The sequence below is a fragment of the Heptranchias perlo genome, chromosome 2 (assembly GCF_035084215.1).
Source record: "Heptranchias perlo isolate sHepPer1 chromosome 2, sHepPer1.hap1, whole genome shotgun sequence".
Lineage (NCBI taxonomy): Eukaryota > Metazoa > Chordata > Chondrichthyes > Hexanchiformes > Hexanchidae > Heptranchias > Heptranchias perlo.
In genome coordinates this window covers 77,079,547-77,106,165 of record NC_090326.1, presented here as the reverse complement: position 1 = coordinate 77,106,165, position 26,619 = coordinate 77,079,547, and the positions used below count along the sequence as shown (strand labels likewise).

The window sequence follows — 26,619 nt, the reverse complement described above, 5'->3', positions numbered from 1 at the left end:
AGGATTGGACATCGGACAAGCAGCCTGACAACATAGACAATGGAGGGGTCAAGAGGGATGGGGGCAATGTAGAGCTGGACTAGGGAATGGAAAAGAATATGTACAACATCCAAGTACCTGGGTCAGTGTCTGCCTTATGTTAGTCTGTCCTTGGAGAACTTTGTGTGGCAGTGTGCTTGGTGTTTGCAGTTTGCCACATTTAATGGGACACAGACAAACACACTGGCATGGCAGCTGTACAGAGTGCTGTGATGGAACTTGGATATGCCAGTGCATTTAGAAAGTACATGAACAGTTACTAGGGTGTTGTACATTCTTCCTAAGGGCTGCTCCATCATGCTTGCAGTACATTGCTGTCAACATGCGTTGCGAAAGGCAAAATTGTGAAATGTATAAAAATGTGAGGGCACTCACTTTGGCAACATCCCAGCATAGGTGAGACAGCATTTACTCTTCCAGCCAACTCCACCCAGGCTGCTCTGCCATTGGGCTTCTCTGGGTTGTGGTCCCAGCTCCAAAAAAACCTAAAGACTTCTCTCCAGGACCTCCAGCAACAAGACCTTCAAAGGCACTTAATTGAATTGAGCAGCTCTAATGCAAGCCTTTGTAGCCATTTCTCCCCAACTTCAGTAGTAGGACAGCTTTTATGGAAATCAGCAGCCCTTTAAGAGCTGTGGCCACTGGGTAACCTTTCCATTGACCCTGGTGCAATCCCAGCATGTTATCCACTGTTTGCCTGGACTGTCACATTAATATGTTAATGAGCTGACCTGACATAATGGCATAAGGGCAACTGTGTGTGTCACAAAAGTGCACTGCGCCCAAAGAGTACACGTCCCAGTGCCCCTGCACCTGGACCTCATTATCAGCCCCAGGATGTCTGTCAGCATTTCATAATAGGTTCATGCTTTGGTAGAGACCCTTTATCAACTGATGGACTTTCTGCATATTTCCAGCTTTTTCCTCTTTTATTTCGGATTTTTGAATTCCCAGTTTTCCTTTTCATCAACAAAGGGCTTCAATAATGGGGATAGATTTGATGGAATAGCACTCCTCCTGCAGTGCTTTGTACACGCCCAGAGGTCACAGTACTCCACACAATTTGCTGTCCACTCATTTTTAAAATCGACCTGAAAATCTTTGAATTGTTATCTATTTTTCCAGATATTCCAGATTTTTTTTCTGACCTGAATTAGCTAGGGCTGTTGCCAGGGTGTGACAGTGGCCTTTAGTGGTAGTACTGGGAAGTATGAATTTCAAAGATGCATGGTGGGCAGTCCACATAAAAATGCACCTTACAAAACCCAGGACATATATAACATTTATTAAGGGTTTACAATGCATTCACAACAGGGTAAGAATCAGGGTTCACATTCTCCCAATTGTTTCTTTAACTTCTCAGTGGTGTGAAGCACAGTCAATTGTGAGTTTATATCCCTATTAAGAAGATTAGCTTTTCACTTTTCTGAGGAAAGTATGTGGCCAGCATTGTTTGTTCTTCCTAGCTATGTGCTCAAAGACACAAATTTTTAGGTGAATTACCTGTTTTGTAGGATAAGGCAGTACAAGTGCCATTGATGTGCATTCACGTGCAAGGTTTACGTAAATCCTATACATTTCTCCTCACAGTTTTGAAAGAATGCTAGAGTCTAGGAGGTCTTGGCCTTAGGTAGTTGACCTGGATGAATAAAACCATGAGAAAAATGCAACACCTAGGAGATTTCAGTAAACACTAGAACCATTTCGCCTTAATCTGGAGTGAAATGTTAGGAATGTGAGGGCCAGCGATGATGCCTGTATGTCTGACTAAATCTATTTTCTCAGGGTAAGGCAGTGGCTGGGAATGAGGCCAATTGCTTGACATTAACCTTAAAATGATCAGCCAAACGGAGATTATAGCCACTGGGAACTTTGCATTTTCTGTTTGGCACTCTGGAAACAAGGCAACCTTTATCGTGAAGTCAAACAAATACCTCAGATTGCTTTAATGCTACCTTTTCCATTTTTCAGTTTATATGGCATACTCGTTTTTTCCATTTGCACTACACAGCCTGAGAGGCCCATGATTACAGTAACTTGGCAGGCAAAAAAAACTTCACATTTATTTATGATCCTCTAGATTAGTGAAGGTATCTTGCTTGTTCTCAACAAATGCAAATTGCTTTCATAGAAGGATGGGACCGTGACAGACAGCTCGTCAGTGAAGCAGAATGGAAGGTCGGGCTGTTGGGATGCCTGGCAGCCCTCAGGTAAGTGATTAAAGGGGAGTCAACCGGGAAAGGGGGACAATTGGGAATGCGGGCAATAGGGAAAGAGGGGTGATTGGGAATGGGGGCGATTGGAATGGGGGCGATCGGGTCGGGATGTTGCGGTGGCCGGGGGGTGGGGAGGTCGCAGTCTGCGTTGTTCGAATGTGGGGTTGGGAGGAGTACGCCTGCTGATGCCTCATGGATCAATGTTGGGGTTATTAATGTTTCTAATGTACGTCAATGACTTGGATTCAGAAACTGAATGGAAATTGATCAAATTTGCTGATTATATCAAACTAGGAGGGTTAGTGGAATAGCAGGAGACAGCATAGAAATTATAAAATAAGTTAAACACAATAATGCAAGTCTGCAGAACAATGACAGATGAAATGTATTACAGGCACATTTATATTACTGCATATAGGATGGAAAAATGGGCGACACATGTATAAATAATATATATGTTGAAATAACTAAAAGTGAGGTTGAAAGAACCGTAAATGTCTTGTTAGAGTCAATGCTCAATGTGTTCAACTATTGCAGGGCAGGAGTCAACAAAGTAAATAGAACATTGAACTATGTTTGACTCCGAGCTGAGCTTCTGACCCCATATCCTGTCCATCACAAATCCAGACTACTTATACCTCTAACATTTCCTGCCTCCACCCCACCCTCAGCCCATTTGCCATTGAAACCCTCATATGTGCCTTTTTTTACTTCCAGTCTTGATGGACTGAACTCTGCCGCCTGTATCGTATCCCGCACCAAGTCCTGCTCACCCATCATCCCCATTCTTGCTGACCTAGGTTGCTTCCAGTCCCCATGTGCTTCAACTTTAAAATTCCTGACTCTGAAATTCCTGGGCTCTGAGAAGGTGCATTGGTGATGGTTTTTCCCAGTAGGATGTACAAGCATACAAAATGAGGAATTTAGGATGGGATGGCCGCCTGTCCTAAATAGCGTCATTTCCACCCTTAGCTCTGGCCTTTTAAGAAGTGCCTGTAAAAAGCAGGCCTGCCTGTCAGGATCAGGTGACAGAGGAGTTAATGGTGTCTATTGCAGCTTTGTGGTAGGAAGCCTATAACTCCTTTACCTACATCTTTCTAAAAAATTATTTTTGCCCTTTTTAACTATACCCTTCAAATTCAAATCCAGGTCCCCCTGGAGAGGATTGTCATCCAGGATAATTTAACATATAATCTGTGAAAGCATCAAAATGGGGATCCTAGTATTTCTAATATAGATGATGGAGGTTAGAAGGAGAACAGCAAGTGAATGCATGGGAAGCCCATCAAATTAGGCATGATTAGCACAGATCCAGACTCTCGAAGATACCTCACCAATAGGGTTTACACACTGAGGAGGTCCTTTCTGAATTTCTCTCTGGAGTTATGCCTAGGATGCTACGTTTCAGCACTGAAGCCCTGGAGGAGCTATGCTTCATCTTTCAGATGAGACGTCAAACCGAGGCCTGGTCTGCCTTCTCAGGTGGACATAAAAGATCCCATGACACTATTTCGAAGAGCAGCAGGGGAGTTCTCCCTGGTGTCCTGGCCAATACTGATCCCTGAACCAACATCACCAAAACAGATTATCCGGTCATTATCTCATTGTTGTTTATGAGGCCTTACTGTGCGCAAATTGCCGCATTTCCTACATTATGTAGGACTACACTTCAAAAGTACTTAATTGGCTATAAAGCACTTTGGGATGTCTTAAGGTTGTGAAAGGCGCTATATAAATGAAAGTCTTTTTTTCTTCTGTTGTGGCCAGAACTACAGATTAGATCCACAGCTAGGACTGAACTTACTGCAGTGGAGAAAGTGGCCACTGCACTAAATCTTTATGCCATTGGGTCATTCCAAAGTCCGACATGTGACTTCTGCCATATCAGTCAATTTGCAGTGCATGCCAGCATTAGGCAAGCCACAAATGCTCTGTTTGCCTGAGCTGGTGACTTTATCAAGTTTGTTACTGCTCACAGTGCTGAATGAACATGCTATCCAGTTCTACAGAGTGGTAGGATTTTCCAGAGTCATTGCGCATGAACTGCACTCACCTGACTCTACATGCACCGCATGAGAACCCTCATCATTATTTAACAGAAAGGGTTTTCACTTCTTCATTGGACAATTAGCCTGTGATTCTAGACACCAGTTCCTTCACATCAGAGCCACGCACAATGCATTTATACTTCGGCAGTTGACCACTCACTAACAAAATGCTCTAGGATTTTGCACCTTCGACATCCATTATAACTTTACTTCTCCTGATGTCTATTCTAACAATATATCCAAGTGACACCTGAGGGTTAGTGGTCAGAGATGTTGGTAGCTTCTCAAATATTATGAGCCTCTTGGGGTGGAGGTGGCCCTTCACACACGGCCACTGAGTTCTGAGATGGACCCATGACAGGCTGGGGTGTACTCAATGGTTCATCCAGAGCATGTTCTGCTCTGTTCCTTCCACTTGCGAAAGCATTTTGTGGTGGGTGGGGGAGGTGGGGGGGCCGTTGTCTGGAGATTGGAGATGCTGCTGCCCTGAGTGGAAGCTGCCTCATCAGTGTGAACTTCGCTTGATCTGGGAAAAGGAGACATACGCTTTACAGGAGAACATACCTGATGGAAGCATTAATTTCCCTCAAAACCTAAGAGCGACTGTACAGGTTATTCTGAAAACCCTCCAGAGATGCTGCTCTGGATTGTAATGGAGACTGATAGCTAACAAAGTCTCCATACAGCCCCAGGGTCTGAAAGCCAACAGTCAATGCTTCCACTTGTGGTGCACTGACTAGCCTAGAAGCCTCATTGTTAAGGAGGATGCATGTAGGTGTTCCTGGAGATGCCACTCTCTCCAGCAAGCATTGCATGGAAGGAATCCCTCTCAGATTGTGTGGCAGAGGATGCCATTGGACTATGTAACCAAGGCTCCCACTGCCTCGCATCCGCTGAGAGGCTGCACAATATCTCCACATGTGTATAATGTTCTGCTAGCATCCTTCATTTCATGGTAGGACCTATGGAGATTGGCATTAACTTGCAGTGCTGCTGGGAGGGGAATGACATATACAGTTGCTGCGCTCAGCAACATCATGTTCCACTTCTAAACATTTATCTTCCAGTTTCCCTGTGCTCAGTGAGTCACCCAGTGACAGTTCTTCTTCTGCACAATATTGGTTATCCCCAATGACTATCTGGACTGCTGAATGAAAGTGATGGGGTGGGTGAGTTTCTGCACCCATCCACAGGGTGCACTGCAGCAACTCGCCAAGGCTTCTTCGACAGCACCTCCCAAACCCGCGACCTCTACCACCTAGAAGGACAAGGGCAGCAGGCGCATGGGAACAACACCACCTGCACGTTCCCCTCCAAGTCACACACCATCCCGACTTGGAAATATATCGCCGTTCCTTCATTGTCGCTGGGTCAAAATCCTGGAACTCCCTTCCTAACAGCACTGTGGGAGAACCGTCACCACACGGACTGCAGCGGTTCAAGAAGGCGGCTCACCACCACCTTCTCGAGGGCAAATTAGGGATGGGCAATAAATGCCGGCCTTGCCAGCGACGCCCACATCCCGTGAACGAATAAAAAAAAAAAAAAAAAATGTTGATGGTCTGGTATCTTGTCTTCAGCTGCTTCCTGTGCCCCGCCTTGGCTTGCTGGTTCTAAGGATACAAAGGAAAAACAATACTTAGCATAGTTCTGCTGTTACTGAATGACCTGCTCATCAGCCCATGTTGCTGTTTCAGTCAGACATTTTGTCCAAGCTCGGGTCTATTTCCATCATCATAGTTTTTTCAGATATGTACTTGGTCATCACAAATTGATTGTCAGCACAGGAACTTTACCTTTTCCATTTACCACAGTTTAGGAAGAGTTATTCCCCAGGATTTCCATGGTCTCTTCCTCTTGTTGAGTTAAATGTCATGTATCAGGGGGTTCCTTCAACTGTAGCCTGCTGTCTTGTGTGCTAACTTCTCCTGCTTTTGATATGGCAGCATCAGTCTCATTATTTTATCTGCAGTGAGTAGTAGCTTTCAAAGTGTGGAATGGAATGGAAGAATATGCACTGATACTTGGACATGGGAGGTGAACTTCAGAATGCTAACATGCACGGCAGGATGAGAGGGTTGATGAAGAAGGTGGGGATCCCTGTGAGGATCCATGTGAAAGACACACTGATGCATGGAGCTATATATGTTCTGGCAAACCCTGGTGCAGTTTCTAAATAGGGCAGGGAGTGATGGCTTCTTTGAGAGTGTCACTAGACAGTTCTGGCATTTAGTTAGCATGTCACTTACCTTTCCATGTCATGCCATTAAATTTCTTCTGACATTGCAAGCAGGTGCTTGTGGTTATGGAGGTTACATTGACTGCCACTGCCACCTCCTTCCACATTACAAATCCAGATGCACGGGCAGATTTCTTGCCTTTGGAACCAAGAATACCACCCCACCTCTATATTGTTTCCTTCAGGATTACATCCACATCATGCTCTGTGGAGTTTGAGGCCCTCTTCTTTGCTTCTTTTGCAGATATCATTTCCGTGTCTCCTTCAGTGCTTTGGCCACTTTAATGTGCTGTAGCCATTTAAATGTGTCCTCATCCTCTTTCCCTGAAGGTAATGGGAAGCCTAAATCCTGCATGCCATACTTTCCAGAGAGAAAAAGGCTACATGTGTGCAAAGGGCTGTCCACTTACCTTGGCACTCCTGCAGATACCCAAAAATGTTTTCCTCATTTGCTCCCAGGTCTGCCAAGCCCATTGAATGCTTCTTCAACCATCCTCCATGCAACTTAGACTGCTATCTTTACAGGAGGGTTGCTCTCTGATCAAAAAGAGCATCCCGCTTTCTTTGCTGCACCTCCCACTGCAGGGGCCTCCATGCTTTCAGAAGCAAATAGGGCAGTTTACCTATGTTGCACCTTCTAGCCATGATTCAGCAACTTCATTGTTACTTGACACATCTTTAAGGCTGAACACCTTTCCTTTAAATCCAGTTGACTGGCACCAAATTTGTTCTTGGCAGCTGGTCATTTTGCAGATCTGGTTCTGTGCACATGTTTTCCATGCTCAGGGTGAGCCTAATACTGTAAAATGTAGTGCGCCCCACCCCCGCACTACGGGCAGAGGATCGACAATGCCACAGGCATTCACATACTCAAACTTTACTGCGATTGCTAAACTGGTTCCATTTTGCCTCATAAAATTCTGCACAACTTATACAGAAGAAGATTAGCTGACCTTCTCCAATTTTACCATTGCATTGTGCTCCCATATATGCACAAAATGCTCAGCCGTTTCCTGCTGCAGGTTTCCATAGCTTATTTGAACATTCATTTATAAATGCTGACTCCATCTCTTTATATGGTAGGCTTTTGAGATGACAGCCTCACTCCCTTTTTCTTCCTTTAAGGCTTACCATATTTGTCAGCAGTGGCTATAGCAGCAGGACTCATCTAACCCTCTTGGCTGAACAAACAAAAAGAAACAGATCTCGGTATGATGTTCTACAGTGTGCAGTTTTCACTGAGATCATCATGTATCATAGGGACTTTTTTTGATGTCACCACATTTCTTCTGCACTTCATTGATCAACCTTCTCATTTCTGACGTAGCAGTGATAAGCTGGGGACTCGGACGATCTAGACCATGAGCCCATGTGCTGGGGCCGAATCAATGACTCATTTTGCACCAAAGATTTTTGGAGCTGCGGGAGAGCCTTTCGCTAGGGGCTGAAGCAGTTCCCATATTTTTGGGCACCTCCACTCATATTGAAATGATCTCATGAGGCATCCTATGGTCTTGCCTGCTCCCCTCGGATTCTGAAACTGTGATTCAATTGCTAAATCTGGTTGAAAACATTGGCAGTACCTGCAGTTGAAATTCTGGGGGGTTGATTTTCCTCCCCCCCCACCAATCCTCACCCCAGGATATGTTGGGTGATGTGCTTTATGCAAGCTTCCAAAATGACCTTGGCTGAATCCCGACGTTTCTCGAGCTGTAGCTGTTTTAAATGTTTTAGGTGAGTGCCAGGCGGGACTAACATCTGGGAATTGGCGCTCACTCCAAAATAGGGCAGGGCAGTCATGTGCTGCTTAAAGGTCTGTAGCAGCAATAACTGGCACGGTAATGAAAGCCTGCTGGCTGCTGTCAGAAATAGCAACTGAATAGCCTCCAGCCCCACAGTGCAGCGATATTATACGGCAATTACCTTTGTAGAAGTTCCAGGAGGTTGCTGGCTGCTCTTTTACAGATCCTCCGATCAGAAGAGGTTGCCCCACAACCTCCACCATCCAGTTTCCATGGATGGTCTTCTTTCCATGTGCCTGTCTGACAGAACTCCAGGAAAATTTTCTGGGTAGCGTGAAGACATCACTCCTGCATCAATTACATACATTTTAAATGCCCCCACCTGGAACATTGATAGATTGAGTGGGCAAAACTGTGGCAGGTAGAGTTCAATGTGGGAAAGTGTGAGGTCATTGACTTTGGACCTAAGAAAGATAAATCAAGGTATTTTCTAAATGGTGAGAAGCTAGGAACTGTGGAGCAGAGAGATTTAGAGATCACAAGTACAGAAATCACTAAAAGCTAGTGGACAGGTACAGAAAATAATTTAAAAGGTTAATGGAATGTTGGCCTGTATCTCAAGAGGGCTGGAATACACGGGGTGGAAGTTATGTTACAGCCGTACAGAGCTCTGGTTAGACTCTATCTGGAGCACTGTATTCAATTCTGGGCACTGCACCTCAGGAAGGATGTATTGGCCTTGGTGGGGGTGAAGCACAGATTCACCAGAATGATACCGGGGCTAAAAGGGTTAAATTATGAGGACAGGTTGCTTAGATTAGTCTTGTATTCCCTTGAGTATAGAAGATTAAGGGATGATCTAATTGAGGTGTTTAAGATGATTAAAGGATTTGATAGGGTAGATAGAGAGAAACTATTTCCTCTGGTGGGAGTCCAGAACAAGGGGGCATAACCTTAAAGATTAGAGCTAGACCATTCAGGGGTAATGTCAGGAAGCACTTCTTCACACAAAGGGTAGCGGAAATCTGGAACTCTCTCCCCCAGAAAACTGTTGAGGCTAGGTCAATTGAAAATTACAAAACTGAGATTGATAGATTTTTGTTAGGAAGGGTATTAAGGGTTACAGAACCAAGGTGGATAGATGGAATTAAGATACAGATCACCCATGATCTAATTGAATGGGGAAACAGGCTCATGGGGCTGAATGGCTACTCCTGTTCCTATGTTTCAGGCGGGAGCTTCACGCCCATGCCAGGGATTCCCCAGGAAATGCATATCTAGTGACAGGACGTCTCCACTCCCTTTATCTTTGCTGAATGCCCTGGAAATAGGTATATGGAGCAGTAGAATGAGGAAAATTGGCGCCCATATTTTGTTGCAATTTATTCCTGCATCGGGTTTAATTGCTAGGGACTGCACCATTTTTGCAATTTTCTTTTTCCTTTCAATAATATTCCGGTGGAAACTGGGTAAGTGAGCAGTTAAAATCGCATGTGGGACTTACCCGCTGATGTCCCGCTCTCTTCCCTTCAGTTTTGATTTTAACCTGCTCTTCTGAGCAGGCGGGAAGAACACCCAGTAGCAACCAACGGGGGCCCTTCTTTAAATATGTAGATCGGACTCCGATGTTATCACCAGGGCCCGACTGCTACTTTAACCAGAGGCCTGTGCGGGAAGTCATTGTGGCTTTCCCGCATAGGCCACCCCAATGGAAGAGGAGTCAAGGCCAGAAGAGGCCCGAAAATGTAACGTATTTTACTTTTTTAAAATTTCCCTGTGGGCCAGGAGGAGCTCTCTGGGACCCATAAGGAAGGTTTTGGACTCCTCTGCGCCGTGCTCTCTCTCCTTCCCCTGATCGTAAGGCCTTCCCGATCCCTCCTCACGACTTACTTGAGCGCCAGGCCCTCGGCAGCAACCTCCTGCCACCCGACTTTGCGCTCCCGCCCGCTGCCCAGCTACTGCTTCTCACCAGTTTCGAGGAGAGGGATGGGGATGGGGGTTGGTGGTGGAGACTGACTGAATCTATGCAGGTGAGGCCTGGGAATTAAAATCTCCTGGGCCTCACGCTGCCGGAGTTGGGATGGTTTGATGTTGGCCCAGCCCCCTGCCCGCCCATCTCCCACTGGCAGTTAAAATCGAGGTTTTGGTTGCTGCTGCAAGTTAAATAACACCAAGCAAAATGGTAAGGATGGGAATTCCTTTTGGGGTTCTGACACTACTGGATGATTTAGATAAGAAAGATGATTTCATGGGGCAGCAACAAAAGTAGGTGCAACGACAACTGAGGCATTTTGTCCACACCCCAGGACCCATGTTTACAGACCCCACCACATCTGCACATGTCACAATAGACTTGTCTTTGCCACTTTTAGTTGCTGTCACACAGCTATACCATCAGCTGTTAGCTGACCTACTGCGACCTTCTATCACAAATATGGCTCATCCAGTATTAGTGCATTAAATTTTTATGTCACTGGATCCTTCCAAGCCGCCACCAGTGATTTGCCAATTTAGTCAGCTGACTATCCACAGATGTATAGCATTCACAAAAGGTAACATGTTTGGCATCTACCCGTGGAAAAGAGGCATCAGCTGAACAGGGCACAGAACATTTTCTGGGTGCCGGGTACTGCACAGGCTGTTGAGTAATCGTGTGACAGGGAAGGTATCCAACTGTACTTTGGAAAAGGTGCCCTAAAGTGCCACAAAAGGCAACTCCCTCCTTGCACCCAGCTGATGCAGTGGTAGATCCACTTTGACAGCCATCAAACAGGGGGTTGGGTGGTGCACCACTTCATCACTTGCCCACAGACTCAGTTTCATGCCTCCACATTGGGTTTCTTTTCACTTTGTTTTTGTCCCCCCCCCCACCACTCTACACAGCCTAGGCAAACATTGACATACTTAAAGCCCGTTTTGAAGGTTTATAAAGGCTGAAACAGCATTTGACCCCATATACAACCATGGACTTATAAGTGTGCTCTCCAGAGTTTGCACATCCTTCCCCATTAACCTAGCTGCTGGTGCAAAGCCAAAGCTGTGCTGGATCATGCTATTATTATCTCGGTGTCCTGTGGTCCAGCTTGGTCCTGGCTGTCAGCCATTCCTGGCACAGATTTTGCCAGTCTGCCCCATGAGGTATGAAGCGTTGGCCTCTGCATTTGAGGAAGGCCACAAGATGGCCATCTGGCCAGCAGGTTCCTGTTCCACCAGCTCCGTAGTGCCCTGTCACTCATGGTCTGCGGTTCACCTGTTGCTCCTCCAAACTGATTATCTAACCTGTGTTGGTGCATGTGACAGGTAAAATGGGTAATGCAGGTTCCATGAAGTGTTAGTTACTTCCACTTCAACAACAACAACATGATGCATTTATATAGTGCATAGTATAACATAGTAACATAGTAAAAGGTTCCAAGGCATTTCAGTGGGAGCTCAGCCTGGTTCTTGGCAGTTGCTTGCAGAAACAGAAGAGGAACATATACTACAATGCTGGCTGCAAGATACTCCTTCAAACGGTGCTTATGTGGCAATATACTATATATCATTCAAATGGAATTCCTGTATGAGACTGAATAGGAGAAAGGTTAATAGGAAAAGGATTGTATTAGTTATGAGCTTGAAGAGGTCTTCAGCTTCACCCTTCTCTCTAAGCTCTCCACCCCTATGATTTTGAGAGCGACCTCTTCAATGGAATTTAAGAGCTTAACGTTACTCAACCCTTCCCCCCTGTGGGATTGCTACCTCCTGTTATATGCTGCCTTCTCCTGTAACCAAAGAACTAGCATTGAGGTATTGGAAGTTTGAAAAACACAGATAGTAACACCCAAATGTCTATCCTGGATTTGAGCATTTGTGAGTAAATGAACATGCAGCACCCACATAGGTTTTCATGGACAACTGCTTTCTAGGCTCACCTCTATGGATTTATGGGGAATAAGAATCTTTGAAGGTGGCAGGACAAATTGATAAGGCTGTTAAAAAAACATACGGGATCCTGGGCTTTATTAATAGAGGCATAGAGCACAAAAGCAAGGAAGTTATGCAAATCCTTTATAAATCACTGGTTAGGCCTCAGCTGGAGTATTGTGTCCAATTCTGGGCACCACACTTTAGAAAGGATGTCAAGGCCTTGGAGAGGGTGCAGAAGAGATTTACTAGAATTATACCAGGGATTAGGGACTTCAGTTATGTGGAGAGACTGGAGAAGCTGGGGTTGTTCTCTGTTGAGCAGAGAAGGTTAAGGGGAGATTTAATAGAGTTGTTCAAAATTATGATGGGTTTTAATAGAGTAAATAAGGAGAAACTGTTTCCACTGGCAGGTGGGTCGGTAACCAAAGGATAGAGGTTTAAGATAATTGGCAAAAGAACCTGAGGGGAGATGAGGAGAATTTGTTTTACATAGCGAGTTGTTATGATCTGGAATCCACTGCCTGAAAGGATGGTGAAAGCAGTTTCAATAGTAACTTTCAGAAGGGAATTGGATATATACTTGAAAAGGAAAAATTTACAGGGCTATGGGGAAAGAGCAGTGGAGTGGGATTAATTGGATAGCTTTTTCGAAGGGTCGGCAGAGGCACGATGGGCCGAATGGCCTCCTTCTGTGCTGTGTGATTCCATGATTCTATAATTCTATGAATAAGAGTTCCAATTGTTAGTTGCAGCTCAAAAGTGTGTCCTGCTGCAGTCTGGGCATTTGTGTGAAGCTACGAAAGAACCGTATGGTTGTCTGAGTTGATTGCGTGCGGTAGCAATCAAGAGGTAACAGGTTGAGAGGAAACACTTTATAGCATACATACTTTATGCCCATCGACTTAGTATAAAGAAATCTTGGGTCGCCTTAGGTTGGCAATGCTCTCAGGATGGCAAACCGCTTTCGTAGTTTCACCCGGTTTTCCTGGACTTTCGTTGCAGTATTCACCCTTTCTGCCACGTCTTCCCGCACAGTCTGCTGCATTCCCCAATGGGAAGGACGCCCTCCCAAACAGCCAACCTTCCTTTTGGCCACCTCCTGAAAAAACAGCTCCATATCTGTGTCCACACAGTTCTTCCTGCTGCTGCGCCATTCATGGTATTTCCATAATCGGTAATATTTTTGGTTATCAATAAGAAATCTCCCCTTTAAGTGACTTCTCCAGTCACTTTAAAAGCTTCAGGAGTCTCAAAAATTCCACCCACCCCATCAAACAAGTTCATAGTGGGAACCTGAATACAAACCAGGGGTTCAGCATAAATATTAAATTAGGAGTCACCCCAGAAAATCCACAGGGTCAGCCATGCCCTGATTTAAGCATCCTGGCTTAAAAAAAAAGTCAGCAATAGAAAATCTGCCCTGCTAATCTCTTTCCATATTGAAGCTGATCTTCTACAAGGCTCCATACAGTTTAGATTGGCAGAATTGAATAAATATGTGGCTGGATTGAGTCAGCGTGTCGCCACTTGTGTCGACATGGTGTCTCAGACCCAGGCCACACATTGTGCTACTGCTGCCCACGATATTTTTTTTTGCCAAACCTCACCTGAGGACCGTCAGGTAATGCAGCAATGAAGAAATCATCCACTCAGCTTGGATACGCTCCAGTGCTGTTTGCCATACCAGGCTCCCAGACGGGGACTACCGCCAACTAACAGTCTTCAAGGCAGTCTGCAGCATTGGCTCCAAGCTCAGCAACTGAGCATGAGCCTGAGCCAGGGGCAATGTCTCCACAACTGGATAAATACAAGTGTTTCCTCCCTTCCAAATGATAGGTATGAGAGGAATATGATGACATGGGAAAGACAAATATTTTTTGCTTGCATTTGTGTGTCACATTAAAGGACTGTAAAGTGAACTTACATTCTGGAGGGAACATTTTTCCAAAATCACCCAAGCCTGAGAAACCTGCAGATTATGACATTTTGTACCATATCTATTTTTAGTGTGGCAGTACAATCACTATTTGTGCTTGCGCAACGATACTTAATAATATTTGCACCTATTTAATGGCATGATTGCATTTGTTTAATGGGTGGGCTGTGACAAATTTTCCTGCCCATTATTTGGCTAACACTAAATTATTCCATCCAGTATTACTTAAGCCAAGGAATTCATTCATTGGGCAGTTTGTTTTCATTAATACCTCTGTGTTTTTCTCTTCTGTTTCCCAGCACCAATACCTGGCATTACAAAAAAAAAGTAAGTTTCACCTGCTCTTAATACAACTGGTCTGACTAAAAGTAGGTAAGTAGTCAGTCACTGCTTATTATTGAGTTGCTGTCAGACACAGAAAAAGCAAGAAAAAAGCTTCCTTTTTCACTCTGGGTGAAGAAGTCCTCTGTGAAGTGAAATTGTAAATTCATTCTGTATAAGCATATTTATCATTTTGCTACAGTTAATGCACAGAAAATCCTCCCAGTCTCATATTCCTAAAATCTCTTTGCTGTCACTCCTTACTGATCAAAAGTGGGGTAAAAATGAATTAACATAACATCATGTTTTTCCTGTGTCTGACAGCAAGTAAGGATCCATCCTTATGAATGAGAGCGACTGTCCACTTACCTCCTTGTAGTCACAGCAGTTGTATTAAGAGCTGGTGAAATTTAGGTGGTAATTTTAACCTGACCCGTCCAATGGGAAACTGAAGCGATAGAGATCGGCTGCCTGTTTTACACACTGCCTGATTTTACTTTCCGATTTGGCACCTGATCTGATCACGTCAGTTTCCCACCGACGGGTGAGGTTAAAATTAACCCTGAAATTTGTCTTTTGTAATGCCAGGTATTGGTGCTGGGAAACAGAAGAGAAAAACACCACATCACAGAGGTATTAATGAAAACAAACTGCCCAATGAATGAATTCCTTGGCTTAAGTAATACTGGATGGAATAATTTAGTGTTGGCCAAATAATGGGCAGGAAAATGTCACAGCCCACCCATTAAACAAACGTAATCATGCCATTAAATAGGTGCAAATATTATTAAGTGCCATTGTGCAAGCACAAATAGTGATTGTACCGCCGCACTAAAATAGTTATAGTTAGACTGCTTATCGGAGTTAAGGTGAAGAGATACTGGGCTGTAGCCTCCCCAGCGGCTTGATGCATAAATGCACTGCTCAATGTGCTTTTGAATCGACAGAACAGAAAGGTACAACTTTCATTCTTCAGTCTGTCCTGAGTTTGCTGATCTCAACTGGGGTCCCTGGATTAGGGAGGGGAGCGGGCGTCCTGCTCCTGACCACTATCTAATGTTCGGAAGGGTGCACGTATGTGGATGTGAGGACAGGATCAGGCTAGGCTGTGATAGGATTGCCAACCATTCAGGATTGCCCTGGAGACTCCAAGAATTAAAGATTAATCTCCAGGACACTGCTGCGAGCAACCAGGGAGAAAAATCATTAGGGCATTAAAAATTAGTTATAAAAATATCAGACATGGGAAAAATGGCTGTTTGACTGACAGTCAAGGATCATTCAATGGGGTAATGAAGCGTTTGTTCGCTTTCCGATTGGCGTGTGAAAGCGGTGTGCCGCGAGGATGGGAATGTTGGGCGACCAATAGAGGGGGTGGGGCGGTCAGAGGCAGTAGGTCATGTGGTGACACCTCCAGGAATATGTCCAACCAGAGTTGGCATCCCTATCTGTGATGCCTCCCATTGTAATGAATCCTGCTGACTGCTTAAGCTCGCATATGAAGAGTAGCCAGTCAGGTAAGGCTACTGGCACCCAGGGAACTTAAGTGCAGCATGAATCAATGAGAGAAAGCAAGAAACAGGCTAATAAATACTGAAACAGTGACTTTGCAACTCTCAGGTGGGACTGTGGGAGATTAGGATCTCTCTTGTGAGACAATAGCAAAATGCAAGAGAGCTGGTATCATTGGATGTGCTAAAGGACACTTTTTTACCCCTGTACTGCAAACTAAACAGCTTAAGTATGTTCATTTTTCTTTTTTAATCCTATTACATGGGAGGCCATTACGCTCTTGCCTGATTGAAACATAGAAATATAGAAACATAGAAAATAGAATCAAGAGTTGGCCATTCGGCCCTTTGAGCCTGCTCCGCCATTTGATATGATCATGGCTGATCCTCTACCTCAATACCATATTCCTGCTCTCTCCCCATACCCCTTGATGCCTTTTGTGTCTAGAAATCTATCTAGCTCCTTCTTTAATATATTCAGTGACTTGGTCTCCACAGCCTTCTGTGGTAGAGAATTCCACAGGTTCACCACCCTCTGAGTGAAGAAATTTCTCCTCATCTCAGTCCTAAATGTCCTACCCCATATCCTGAGACTGTGACCCCTTGTTCTGGACCCCCCAGCCAGGGGAAACATCCTCCCTGCATCCAGTCTGTCCAGCCCTGTCAGAATTTTATAAGTTTCAATGAGAGCCCCTCTCATTCTTCTAAATGCTAGTGAATACAGGCCGAGTCGACCCAATCTCTCCTCATACGACATTCCTGCTATCCCAGGGATCAGTCTGGTGAACCTTCGTTGCACTCCCTCTATGGCAAGTATATCCTTTCTTAGGTAAGGAGAGCAAAACTGCACACAATACTCCAGGTGTGGTCTCACCAAGGCCCTGTATAACTGCAGTAAGACATCCTTGCTTTTGAACTCAAATCCTCATGCAATGAAGGCCAACATACCATTTGCCTTCCTAACTGCTTACTGCACCTGCATGTTTGCTTTCAGACACCTGCATGTTTGCTCTCTTTATTACTGAACACCGTGTAAGGTTACACTGTGTGAATGGTTTGACTGCAGAGATCAATTCCTCTAAGGCTGAAGATGAGCTGTTGATAACACAGGAAGGGCTGTCAAATTGCATGGCAGCCAAGCAGTGACGACACTGGGCCCCAGACCATGGAATACACTGAAGTAGTAGCCTGTACCTGAAGGGGATTTTTTGTTGTTGTTAATTTGGAGGAAATAATTTTAAATTAGAAATCAATTTGATTGTGACATTTTTCTCCAATTACTGTTATACTATATGTTTGCTGGAGCTCAGCATCTCAAGGTGCGCCCTGTTAGTTAGATTTGTTCTTGCATCCTTCAGCTAAAAATATTTTTTCCTACAAAGTTGCTGGAAGTGCGAACTGATAACAGCGCAGCGAGGGCAACAGGACATCTGGGACCTTGAAGAATGGGACAAACAGTGTATCTCCTTGACTAATGAGATTTAAGGAGTGAGAAATAAACAGACTGAGAAGGAGGGTGAATTAGCGTGCGTGAATTCCATGTCAAATCAAGTACAGAAAGAGAAATAAAGAATGGGAAAGAAAGATTGGATTAAGAGAGAGAGAAGAAAGAGACAGAAAGGTAAAGTAAAATTTAAAAAAAAATTAAAACTTGACATTTTAAAAATCTCCAACAGCAATTCACTACCTGAAGGAATGAGACTCCACACTTTCTGGGCCAGAGAGGTTGAGAGGTCAATTATCACGTCGTTAAAAAGGTACTTACCCTCTTTAATTACTAGACTTATCTTTCTGTGGTAAGTTCAATGGACAATTAATGTGCAATTGCAACAACTTCATGAAACTCATGGGGAGGTTAAGGGCGAGATGCTGTTTTCTTGAAGCTAACAGCGAGTGGCATAAATTGGCCAACAACTTGTGTCGATTGGCAATTCATGGTTGCTGGCCGATTTGCACATTAATAATGGCGTGCGGCGTTCACACGCCGTTATTTCTTCAGCAAATTCTGGGCCGATGTTTCTTATTAAAGAATAAAATGAATCCAAACAGGCAGCAGTTTTATGTGTTAGACAGTGATATAGTATTGATATTTCTAGAAGCTGTACAATTTACTTTGCACTTAGAAAAAAAACCCTACTTTCCACTATTTACATTATGCAGGCTTATGTGTGGTTTTGCTTAGTCCACAAAATTACCAAAAATGTGCAGTGTTTGCATGTGGTGGTTTGTCTACAAACTTGGAAAGAACTGTGCACAGACAGGAGGTTTTACTTTCTACCCACTACTGTCCTGTTTGTATTTGTTTGCAGTCACTGAAGCAACAAACAAGTTGAAACACCTATTTTATATGTTATGCTGCATTCTGTAACTGCTCCAAGTGCTGCACAAATAATATCGGATTTTGCCCGATGCAACTTATCTTCTGCTTCTTGTTGGATATTTTTGGATCTAAACACACATTGAGGTAATTTCCCATTCTGTCTGGCCTGAATTGGTTCAGACAGACCGGTTATATTTTTGGTTCATAATCTGTCTCCATTCTTTACTATACCAAGATTGTTAGTTGAATTTCAATGAGAACATCCACAATTTCCCCATCTCTCCTGCAGGCAAATGGCTCATATTGAGGTATGGTTCCATAGTGCCAGCAACCCTCTGGTACCTTCTTCATTTGTGAGCTTAAACAGTGAATATCTGCTTGCTTCTTGACCACAGAGACAAACAGGAAGCCAAAGCCTGTTCTCATCAACGTCTGAGCATGTTAATTTTCCAGTAAGATGAGGGTAGGGTAACTAGATACCAATCAGAAACAGGAATCCTGGCTAATTTTCTTCCACCTCCCATGTCAGGAGACAGTAATGGTCATTGGAACACCACTGTCATAGGAACATAAGTAGGCCATTCAGCCCCTCGAGTCTGTTCCGCCATTCAATTAGATCATGGCTGATCTGTATCCTAACGCCATTTACCCGCCTTGGTTCCATATCCTTTAATACCCTTGCCTAACAAAAATCTATCAACCTCAGTCTTGAATTTTTCAATTGACCTAGCCTCAACAGCTATTTGGGGGAGAAAGTTCCAGATTTCCACTACCCTTTGTGTGAAGAACTGTTTCCTGACATCAGCCCTGAGTGGCCTAGCTCTAATTTTAAGGTTCTGCCCCCTTCTCCTGATGGAGGTCAGTACGTTCAGAACAGCCCAGCATTGAATCTGGACCTTTGTGGTTCGTATAGTAGCATAGTTGGTGGTGCATTTACCCACTGAGACCTTGCATATATGGCCCACCTAGAAAACCAGCAAGAGCTAACCAACAGCTTCCAAAGGCTGACGTGGCCCCCCAAAAACGGTCAACTGGAAAATAGCCCTGAATATAGATCTTATAAGCCGTGAAGACAAGGGGCACGAATTTAATAAGGCGGCGGGATGGTGGGGGGGTCGTTAACGGGCGCGCAGCAAACGCGAATAATAAAAGCTGACCATTCCCCACGCGATCGTGACTTAATTGGTGGCCGTCAATCTTGTTTCCGGGTTTGCCGTCCGAAAGCTGCACAGTGGGTGGACTGCGCACCCGCATGAAAGGCTGTCAGCTGCAGTGTCCAGATTTAAAGGGCCATTGCTCCAATGGATTTTGCTGGAGCAAAGAGCAGGAAGACCCAATGAGGCAGCACAGGGGCAAGGCTAATTCAAGATCCAGCGATGCCTCACTTTTTTCTTATTCGTTCATGGGATGTGGGCGTCGTTGGCGAGGCCAGCATTTATTGCCCATCCATAATTGCCCTTGAGAAGGTGGTGGTGAGCCACCTTCTTGAACTGCTGCAGTCCGTGTGGTGAAGGTTCGCTCACAGTGCCGTTAGGTAGGGAGTTCCAGGATTTTGACCCAGCGACGATGAAGGAACGGCGATATATTTCCAAGTCGGGATGGTGTGCGACTTGGAGGGGAACGTGCAGGTGGTGTTGTTCCCATGTGCCTGCTGCCCTTGTCCTTCTAGGTGGTAGAGGTCGCGGGTTTGGGAGGTGCTGTCGAAGAAGCCTTGGCAAGTTGCTGCAGTGCATCCTGTGGATGGTACACACTGCAGCCACAGTGCGCCGGTGGTGAAGGGAGTGAATGTTTAGGGTGGTGGTTGGGGTGCTAATCAAGTGGGCTGCTTTGTCCTGGATGGTGTCAAGCTTCTTGAATGTTGTTGGAGCTGCACTCATCCAGGCAAGTGGAGAGTTTTCCATCACACTCCTGACTTGTGCCTTGTAGATGGTGGAAAGGCTTCGGGGAGTCAGGAGGTGAGTCACTCACTGCAGAATACCCAGCCTCTGACCTGCTCTAGTAGCCACAGTATTTATATGGCTGGTCCAGTTAAGTTTCTGGTCAATGGTGACCCCCAGGATGTTGATGGTGGGGGATTCGGCGATGGCAATGCCGTTGAATGTCAAGGGGAGGTGGTTAGACTCTCTCTTGTTGGAGATGGTTGTTGCCTGGCACTTGTCTGGCGCGAATGTTACTTGCCACTTATCAGCCCAAGCCTGGATGTTGTCCAGGTCTTGCTGCATGCGGGCTTGGACTGCTTCATTATCTGAGGGGTTGCGAATGAAACTGAACACTGTGCAATCATCATCGAACATCCCCATTTCTGACCTTATGATGGAGGGAAGGTCATTGATGAAGCAACTGAAGATGGTTGGGCCTAGGACACTGCCCTGAGGAACTCCTGCAGCACTGTCATGGGGCTGAGATGATTGGCCTGCACCAACCACTACTATCTTCCTTTGTGCTAGGTGCTGCTGGCCGGGGTGCAGAGGAGGAGGGAACTATTTTACCCGGCCTACAGGAGCAAGCGCCCTGCCTCTGCCACCAAGAAGGCTTGGTTCGAGGAGGCAAAGGAGGTCACCAGCAGGAGCAACATATCCTGCACTTGGGTCCAATGCAGAAAGCGCTTCAATGACCTAACTAGGTCAGCAAAAGTGAGTACACTTACTGATTCTCCTGCATTCCGTGTTGCACATCACACCACCCCCGCCCAACTCATTCTGCACTGCCAAGACTATTCCATCACATCACTCCTCACACCCACTTAAGGCTCATCCTCAACTTACCTGCACTTCCTCAGCACTTCCTCACCTCCCCATTTGTCACCCCACCACTACCACTCAACCCAAACCGGATCCAATGTGATGTCTCTCTCATACTCATCTTCTGATGCACCTCTTTCACGGACAGCCTCACCCAAAGCAATGCATTCATCGGCTGACCACTTCACCCTCACTAACACGTCTCCCCTTCTATGAGAAGAGAGCGCAAAATTCACGTGAGAGGGCATGGACTGGAGGGGGGGCCACAACAAGTGGTGGTCCTCACGGAGACGGAGGAGGAGGCCCTGCAGATCAGCCGCACTCTTGAGTGCCTGTCCCTCAGGGCGCTGAGACTGGCACCCCTCAAATGTCTGATGACACAACTTTAACATTCATTGCACACAACATGAATTGATGTGAACAATGATTGGCATGTTGAACACCTCATTGTGCTCATTGCAACATGACACATCTGTGATATTTCTTAATATTGCCTTCTGTTCTCCTACAGGTCCTTCAACGACTGCAGTGACGGGAGAGGGCGATTCCTCAGAGGAGTTCCCGGCCTCCAAGGGCGCACCGTCACATCATAGTGAGCCATCCAGCAGTGCAAATACTCACACTTCGGTGCAGTGGGTCCTAGTAGTCAGTTAGTTGGGTTGGCACCTGGTGAGTCACCACACACAAGTGAGTACGAGCAGACACTGGTGGCAGGGGAAGCTGTGGAGAGTCCGCGTCGGTGGGCACACTCCCCACTAGGCTCTGCTCAGCTGGACGCATATGCTGAACCGTGTACCATCCTTTAAAAGGAGAATGATCGAGGGACAGCAGCGCATTTGCGAGGTACTGGAACAGGTGTCACGTCCATTCTCAGAGGATGGAGGAGTCCAACTCCTGCATTAGTGGAATGGTGGCACAGGTACGTGAGGGAATCTCTGAGATAGTGTCACAGGGACGTGAGGAACTGTCTGAGATACTGTCGCACGTAACTGCGGAAATGTCTGAGATAGTGTCGCACATAATTGCAGATATGTCTGAGATAGTGTCACAGATAACCGTGGAAATTTCTGAGATAGTGTCGCAGTTAAGTGCGGGAATGTCTGCGATGGAGAGAAGGCTAGCCTCCATGGAGCTTCAAGCATGGCTCACAAATGAGTCCTGACAATGGCCGCTCGGACTCATGGTTAACAACATTCTGCTGCCTTAAACAGGCAGACAGAAACTTTACAATTGGGCTTCCAAGGCGTCATACATGTCCTCCAAACTGTTTTCCAGCAGGGTGGTAGGAGTGATATGGCCCTGGTCCAGGGGAGGGTTGATGGCGAAAGGGGACATGGAAGTGGGGACGCCACTCAAAGTGCTCCCACGTCTCACCCATTGCCCCCCTCTCAACCAGTACCCACAATGCTACCTCCTCTCCAGGTGGCTGTGTCTGCCCCTGCACAGGTGCAGGTGGAGCAGTCTTTGTCGGGGCCCTCACAGGCTCCAAAACCCAGAGGACGTAGGCCAAAAGCATCTAACCAGTCAAGGCATGAATATGAGCAACCTGCCACTACCTCTGCTACAGGCACAGGGGATGCACCACTTAGGAGTAGTAGGAAGAAAAAGGCTAAGGATTTGTGATCATGAAGGGTATGCACAAGGGTGTCTGACAGACTGTCATGTTTTTCATTTATATTTGGATTTTGTTAAAGTCACATTAAATGTTACCATTCTCACCAATACTGCCACATCATGCCCATCCTTGACTGGCTTTTGTGATAGGACCCTTTCATGTGCTTCATCATGAAAGGCGACACTTGATGCCACCCAGTGGGTGACTTTACAGTGGGTGTATGTGTAGTTGCAGGACTGTTTTGTGTGTGGGGTTTGCGGGGGGGGTGGGGGAGGTTGGTGTTGGCGCTGGTCTTTCAGGGTGGTGTGAGGACTGGACTATTCTCACTTTGTGATCTTATGAGAACCGTTCACATATTAGTGACTCCCTGGCCTCATGAGCAACCAGGTGAGCCAGTGCTCTGCCCATGGGTTCCTCCTCCTCCTGCTGTTCCTGCTGCTCCTCCTCCTCAATGTTCATGTGGATGTGGATGCTGGATAGGGCATGGGGCCTCCTCAAGCGGCACCCCTCTCTGTTGCGCCATGTTGTGCAGGAAACAACACGCTACTATAATGCGACCCACTCTCGCTGGTGCGTATCAAAGTGCTCCCCCAGAACGATCGATGCACCGAAATCGCATCTTCAGCAGTTCTATCACATGTTCAATCTCAGACCTGGTGCCGATGCGGCTGTTGTTGTATTGACACTGTTGTAAGTATTGGCAGGCTAATCTACTGTTGGGGTTATCAGAACCAAGCCTAATTCTGTGCTCACTTGCAGGGGGGTCACTGGATCGCACTCAGGAGCAGGAACCCTGGTTGACTTTCCCCTCCTGGACTCAGGGATGCTGAGGCTATTAACAACATTGCTACTGCCAACCCACCTAAGATCAGCTAGCTCAGCATAGTGTGATATCAAACCTGGGATGTTCCCAGCCTGTATAGCTCAGCCACTCACTGGTAAATTTACTGAGCCATTGGGGAAATCTACACAGTGCAGCAATTATCAGGACAGTTATCAGAAGCCAACATGGCTGAAAGGTTTCCATTCAAGCCTTGTGTCTTTCAGTCACTTTGGTCCTGATAACATGGATATAGGTGGGCAAAACAGAAATAAACAGAAATCACTGATTGCAGCCAGTGTTATTAAGTCAAAACTGATATTTTGGCTGCCTCGCTTGCTCTTCAGCCTGCCAACATATTAGAGTTTTGGCCAGTATTTCAAATGCTGCTCCTTACAGTGTTCTGGTTATTCCCTAGTTATACCTCATGTTTTGACACATAATAACACCCATCTGTTTGTAAGTGTGACCAGGTGCTTCCCAACTGTATTTTTACTAACTGAACAAATGAAACATTGCCAAACAATACAATGACTTTCTATTACCAATATCTTGGCACTGAAATGTAAGTGAGCCACATGATTTGACATCTAGTCATGTCAGTCTCTCAGTTTTAACTCACAGCAACTGAATTAAAAACAACTATAAAAAAATAATATTTAGAACTGCAGTGCTCTTATACAGACATCTTAACTGAATAATGGGACTGATAATATGGTCCCAGTGCAGAGGCACCACTGCTCTTTTGGCACAGCACACATCTGTGGTGAAGAAAGCTGACCTCTTGAGCAAGATCAGCTCATTTTTAATGAAAGGGTGGTGCTTCTGGCACACAACATGTGATGGTCTGGGAGTGCGCAGGGGACATAAGAGCTGATTTTAACCTGGGGCAGGAGTGCAGCTTGCGGGGGTCAAAGCTAGCCACAGGCTTGCTCAGCCACACCAGCATGAGGCCCTGGGCATCTTAACTCCCAGGCCTCATTCCAATTGGTCCAGGCCGACTCCCGCCCGAAACCGATGGGGATGATGTGGAGGCTGATGGGCAGGAGTGGGAAATCTTGTGGCTGCAGGCCGCAATCGGGGACCCAAAGAACAGGTCCTCGGAAAGGTAAGTGAGGGTGGGAGGTGGGGGTGAGGGGTGGAGGGGAGGGGTGGGGGCAGTTCTTGTACAAGGATAAAATGGTATGCTTTGTTTTATCGTGAATTGTGCTGTGAATACAACCTAGAGTCCTGTTTGGTTTAGCTATAGCTTCACAGCATTCGTCATGAACCTTTGGAGATTGATGCATTAAAACATCCAGATCCCTTTCACCTTGACTAGCTTTGATTGCCTAAAGGGGTTGGAGAGGAATTTTCCAGATTTTTTTCACTAAATGGCCTGGGTTTTTAATTTGGTTTTTCACCTCTCTCAAGGGATTACATGGTTATGGGTGGATGGGAACTGTCTGTATTGTGATGCACTAGACTTCACAACTGTATGGGACAGGCTAGATAGACCAGTCATTTCCGTATGCTTGTATAAAAGGAGGGGAGTCAGCTAACCTACGACCCTTGGCTCCTTATGAGGGACAGGGTCACTGGAGATTCTGGAGGCAGTAAAGAGGATGAGGGTGGGGGACAATGGAGGCCTCCCCCAAGTTCATAGCTAGCATCATCCTTAGCTTTGCATTCTTTATTCTATTAATCACTCATTCTTTCTCTCACACACTGCATCATAGTATGTTGGAATGTCTTATCATATAAGCCCTGTTTTAAGAGGTATTTTGCTGCCAGCATTGTAAAATCTGTTCTTTTCCTGCTCCTATAGGCCATGAGGAAGAGGACTGTGGCAGAGACCACTGTCAAGCCTCAACCGAGCATCCCACAGTGCCTGGTGCCAACTCAATTGTACAGTGGCAAGCATCGTCATAGATAAATGCACTCCATTGGGACTGGTTAATGAGTTGCAGCAGGGACCGCTGGATGAAGCACAGGGCACGCGGAAAGAGAAGCAAGTGCAGGTGGAATTGCAGGCATCGCAACCTCTGCTGGCTCAAGGGTTTGCTTGAGGGTTCCTTGATTTGCAGGAAATTGCCTACAAACAGAGCTCAGTAGCTCAGCATCAATACTTCATGCAATCGTTTTAAGACTGCCAAGCAGCCTGTGCAGTTTGAAAACCTCAGATAATATAAGGCTTCAACAACCGCATTGCTGCCCAGCAGTCTATTCTGACATAGTCCTCCGGCAGTGCCGAATGAATGCCCAGCAGCAACAAGAGCTGGCACGGATGATGGAGATATCTTTTAGGGTAATTCCACATTAGTAGCACCCAGTTGCCCCACCGAAATGACTATTGACCTGTCACATAGCACATAGTCCCAGGCAGCCACCCTACCAACCCCTGTGGCATCTGTAGTTGCAGAGCCACCTACTGACCCAGCACGAGGAGGTACAGGACCACCTTAATCGCTGGAGACAGACACTGACAGACAACAGATAACCAACACACTTCCTGCTCACAGTAGGGAAAAATGTAAAAGGAACTCACTGTTAGGGAGTAGCAGACTCTGTGCACTGTTACTAAGGGGAAGACATACTGAACACACCTGCATCGTACAGTGTAAAGGTCATACATGTCAACTTACAAAACTTGTCAAAACAGAGAAGCTGACAACTCATAAAACAACATACAACTGAAAAACAGATGCTGGGTAAAGGATTAAGTCCAAAACCACTGCTGAAAGGGGACTGAATAAATTAAATTAAATTCCTTTTTATTATATTAGATTTCAGGATTTTCTTCATTTTTTGGGATCATATTCCAGAATAGAGTTTGTTTTTCTGTGAAAACTGAAACCTCTATGTGGAATCTCATTCACTAACTGGAGCTTTGACAGAACAAAAGACCCTTAATGTGGCTGCAGCTTCATTGAGCAGTAAGAACTATTCAACTAATGTGCTCAAAATCACCCTGCAGACTGGCAACAGAAGCGGGTCACCCAGATATAGCAAAAAAGCACTGAACGCGCCACACCCACAGCGTTTAACGTGAAATTGATGTAATTGTAAAACCATGGCCAGGATTTTGGCCCAGAGCTGGGAAGGGGGCGGGGGGTGTGAAATCGTGGACGGGAAACCCGAAAGCACTGTTTCCCTGGATGTCCTTACGATTTTGACGTAAGG

General features: G+C 45.7%; 1 long non-coding RNA gene across 1 annotated transcript; it reads left to right on the top strand.

Moving 5' to 3' along the window:
* The first annotated feature begins 1,942 nt into the window (after positions 1 to 1,942).
* On the top strand, positions 1,943 to 26,180 carry LOC137333783 (uncharacterized). Its single transcript, XR_010965986.1, has 3 exons — positions 1,943 to 2,249; positions 17,638 to 17,718; positions 25,265 to 26,180. It is a non-coding gene; the product is annotated as an uncharacterized lncRNA (long non-coding RNA).
* Positions 26,181 to 26,619: the final 439 nt, after the last annotated feature.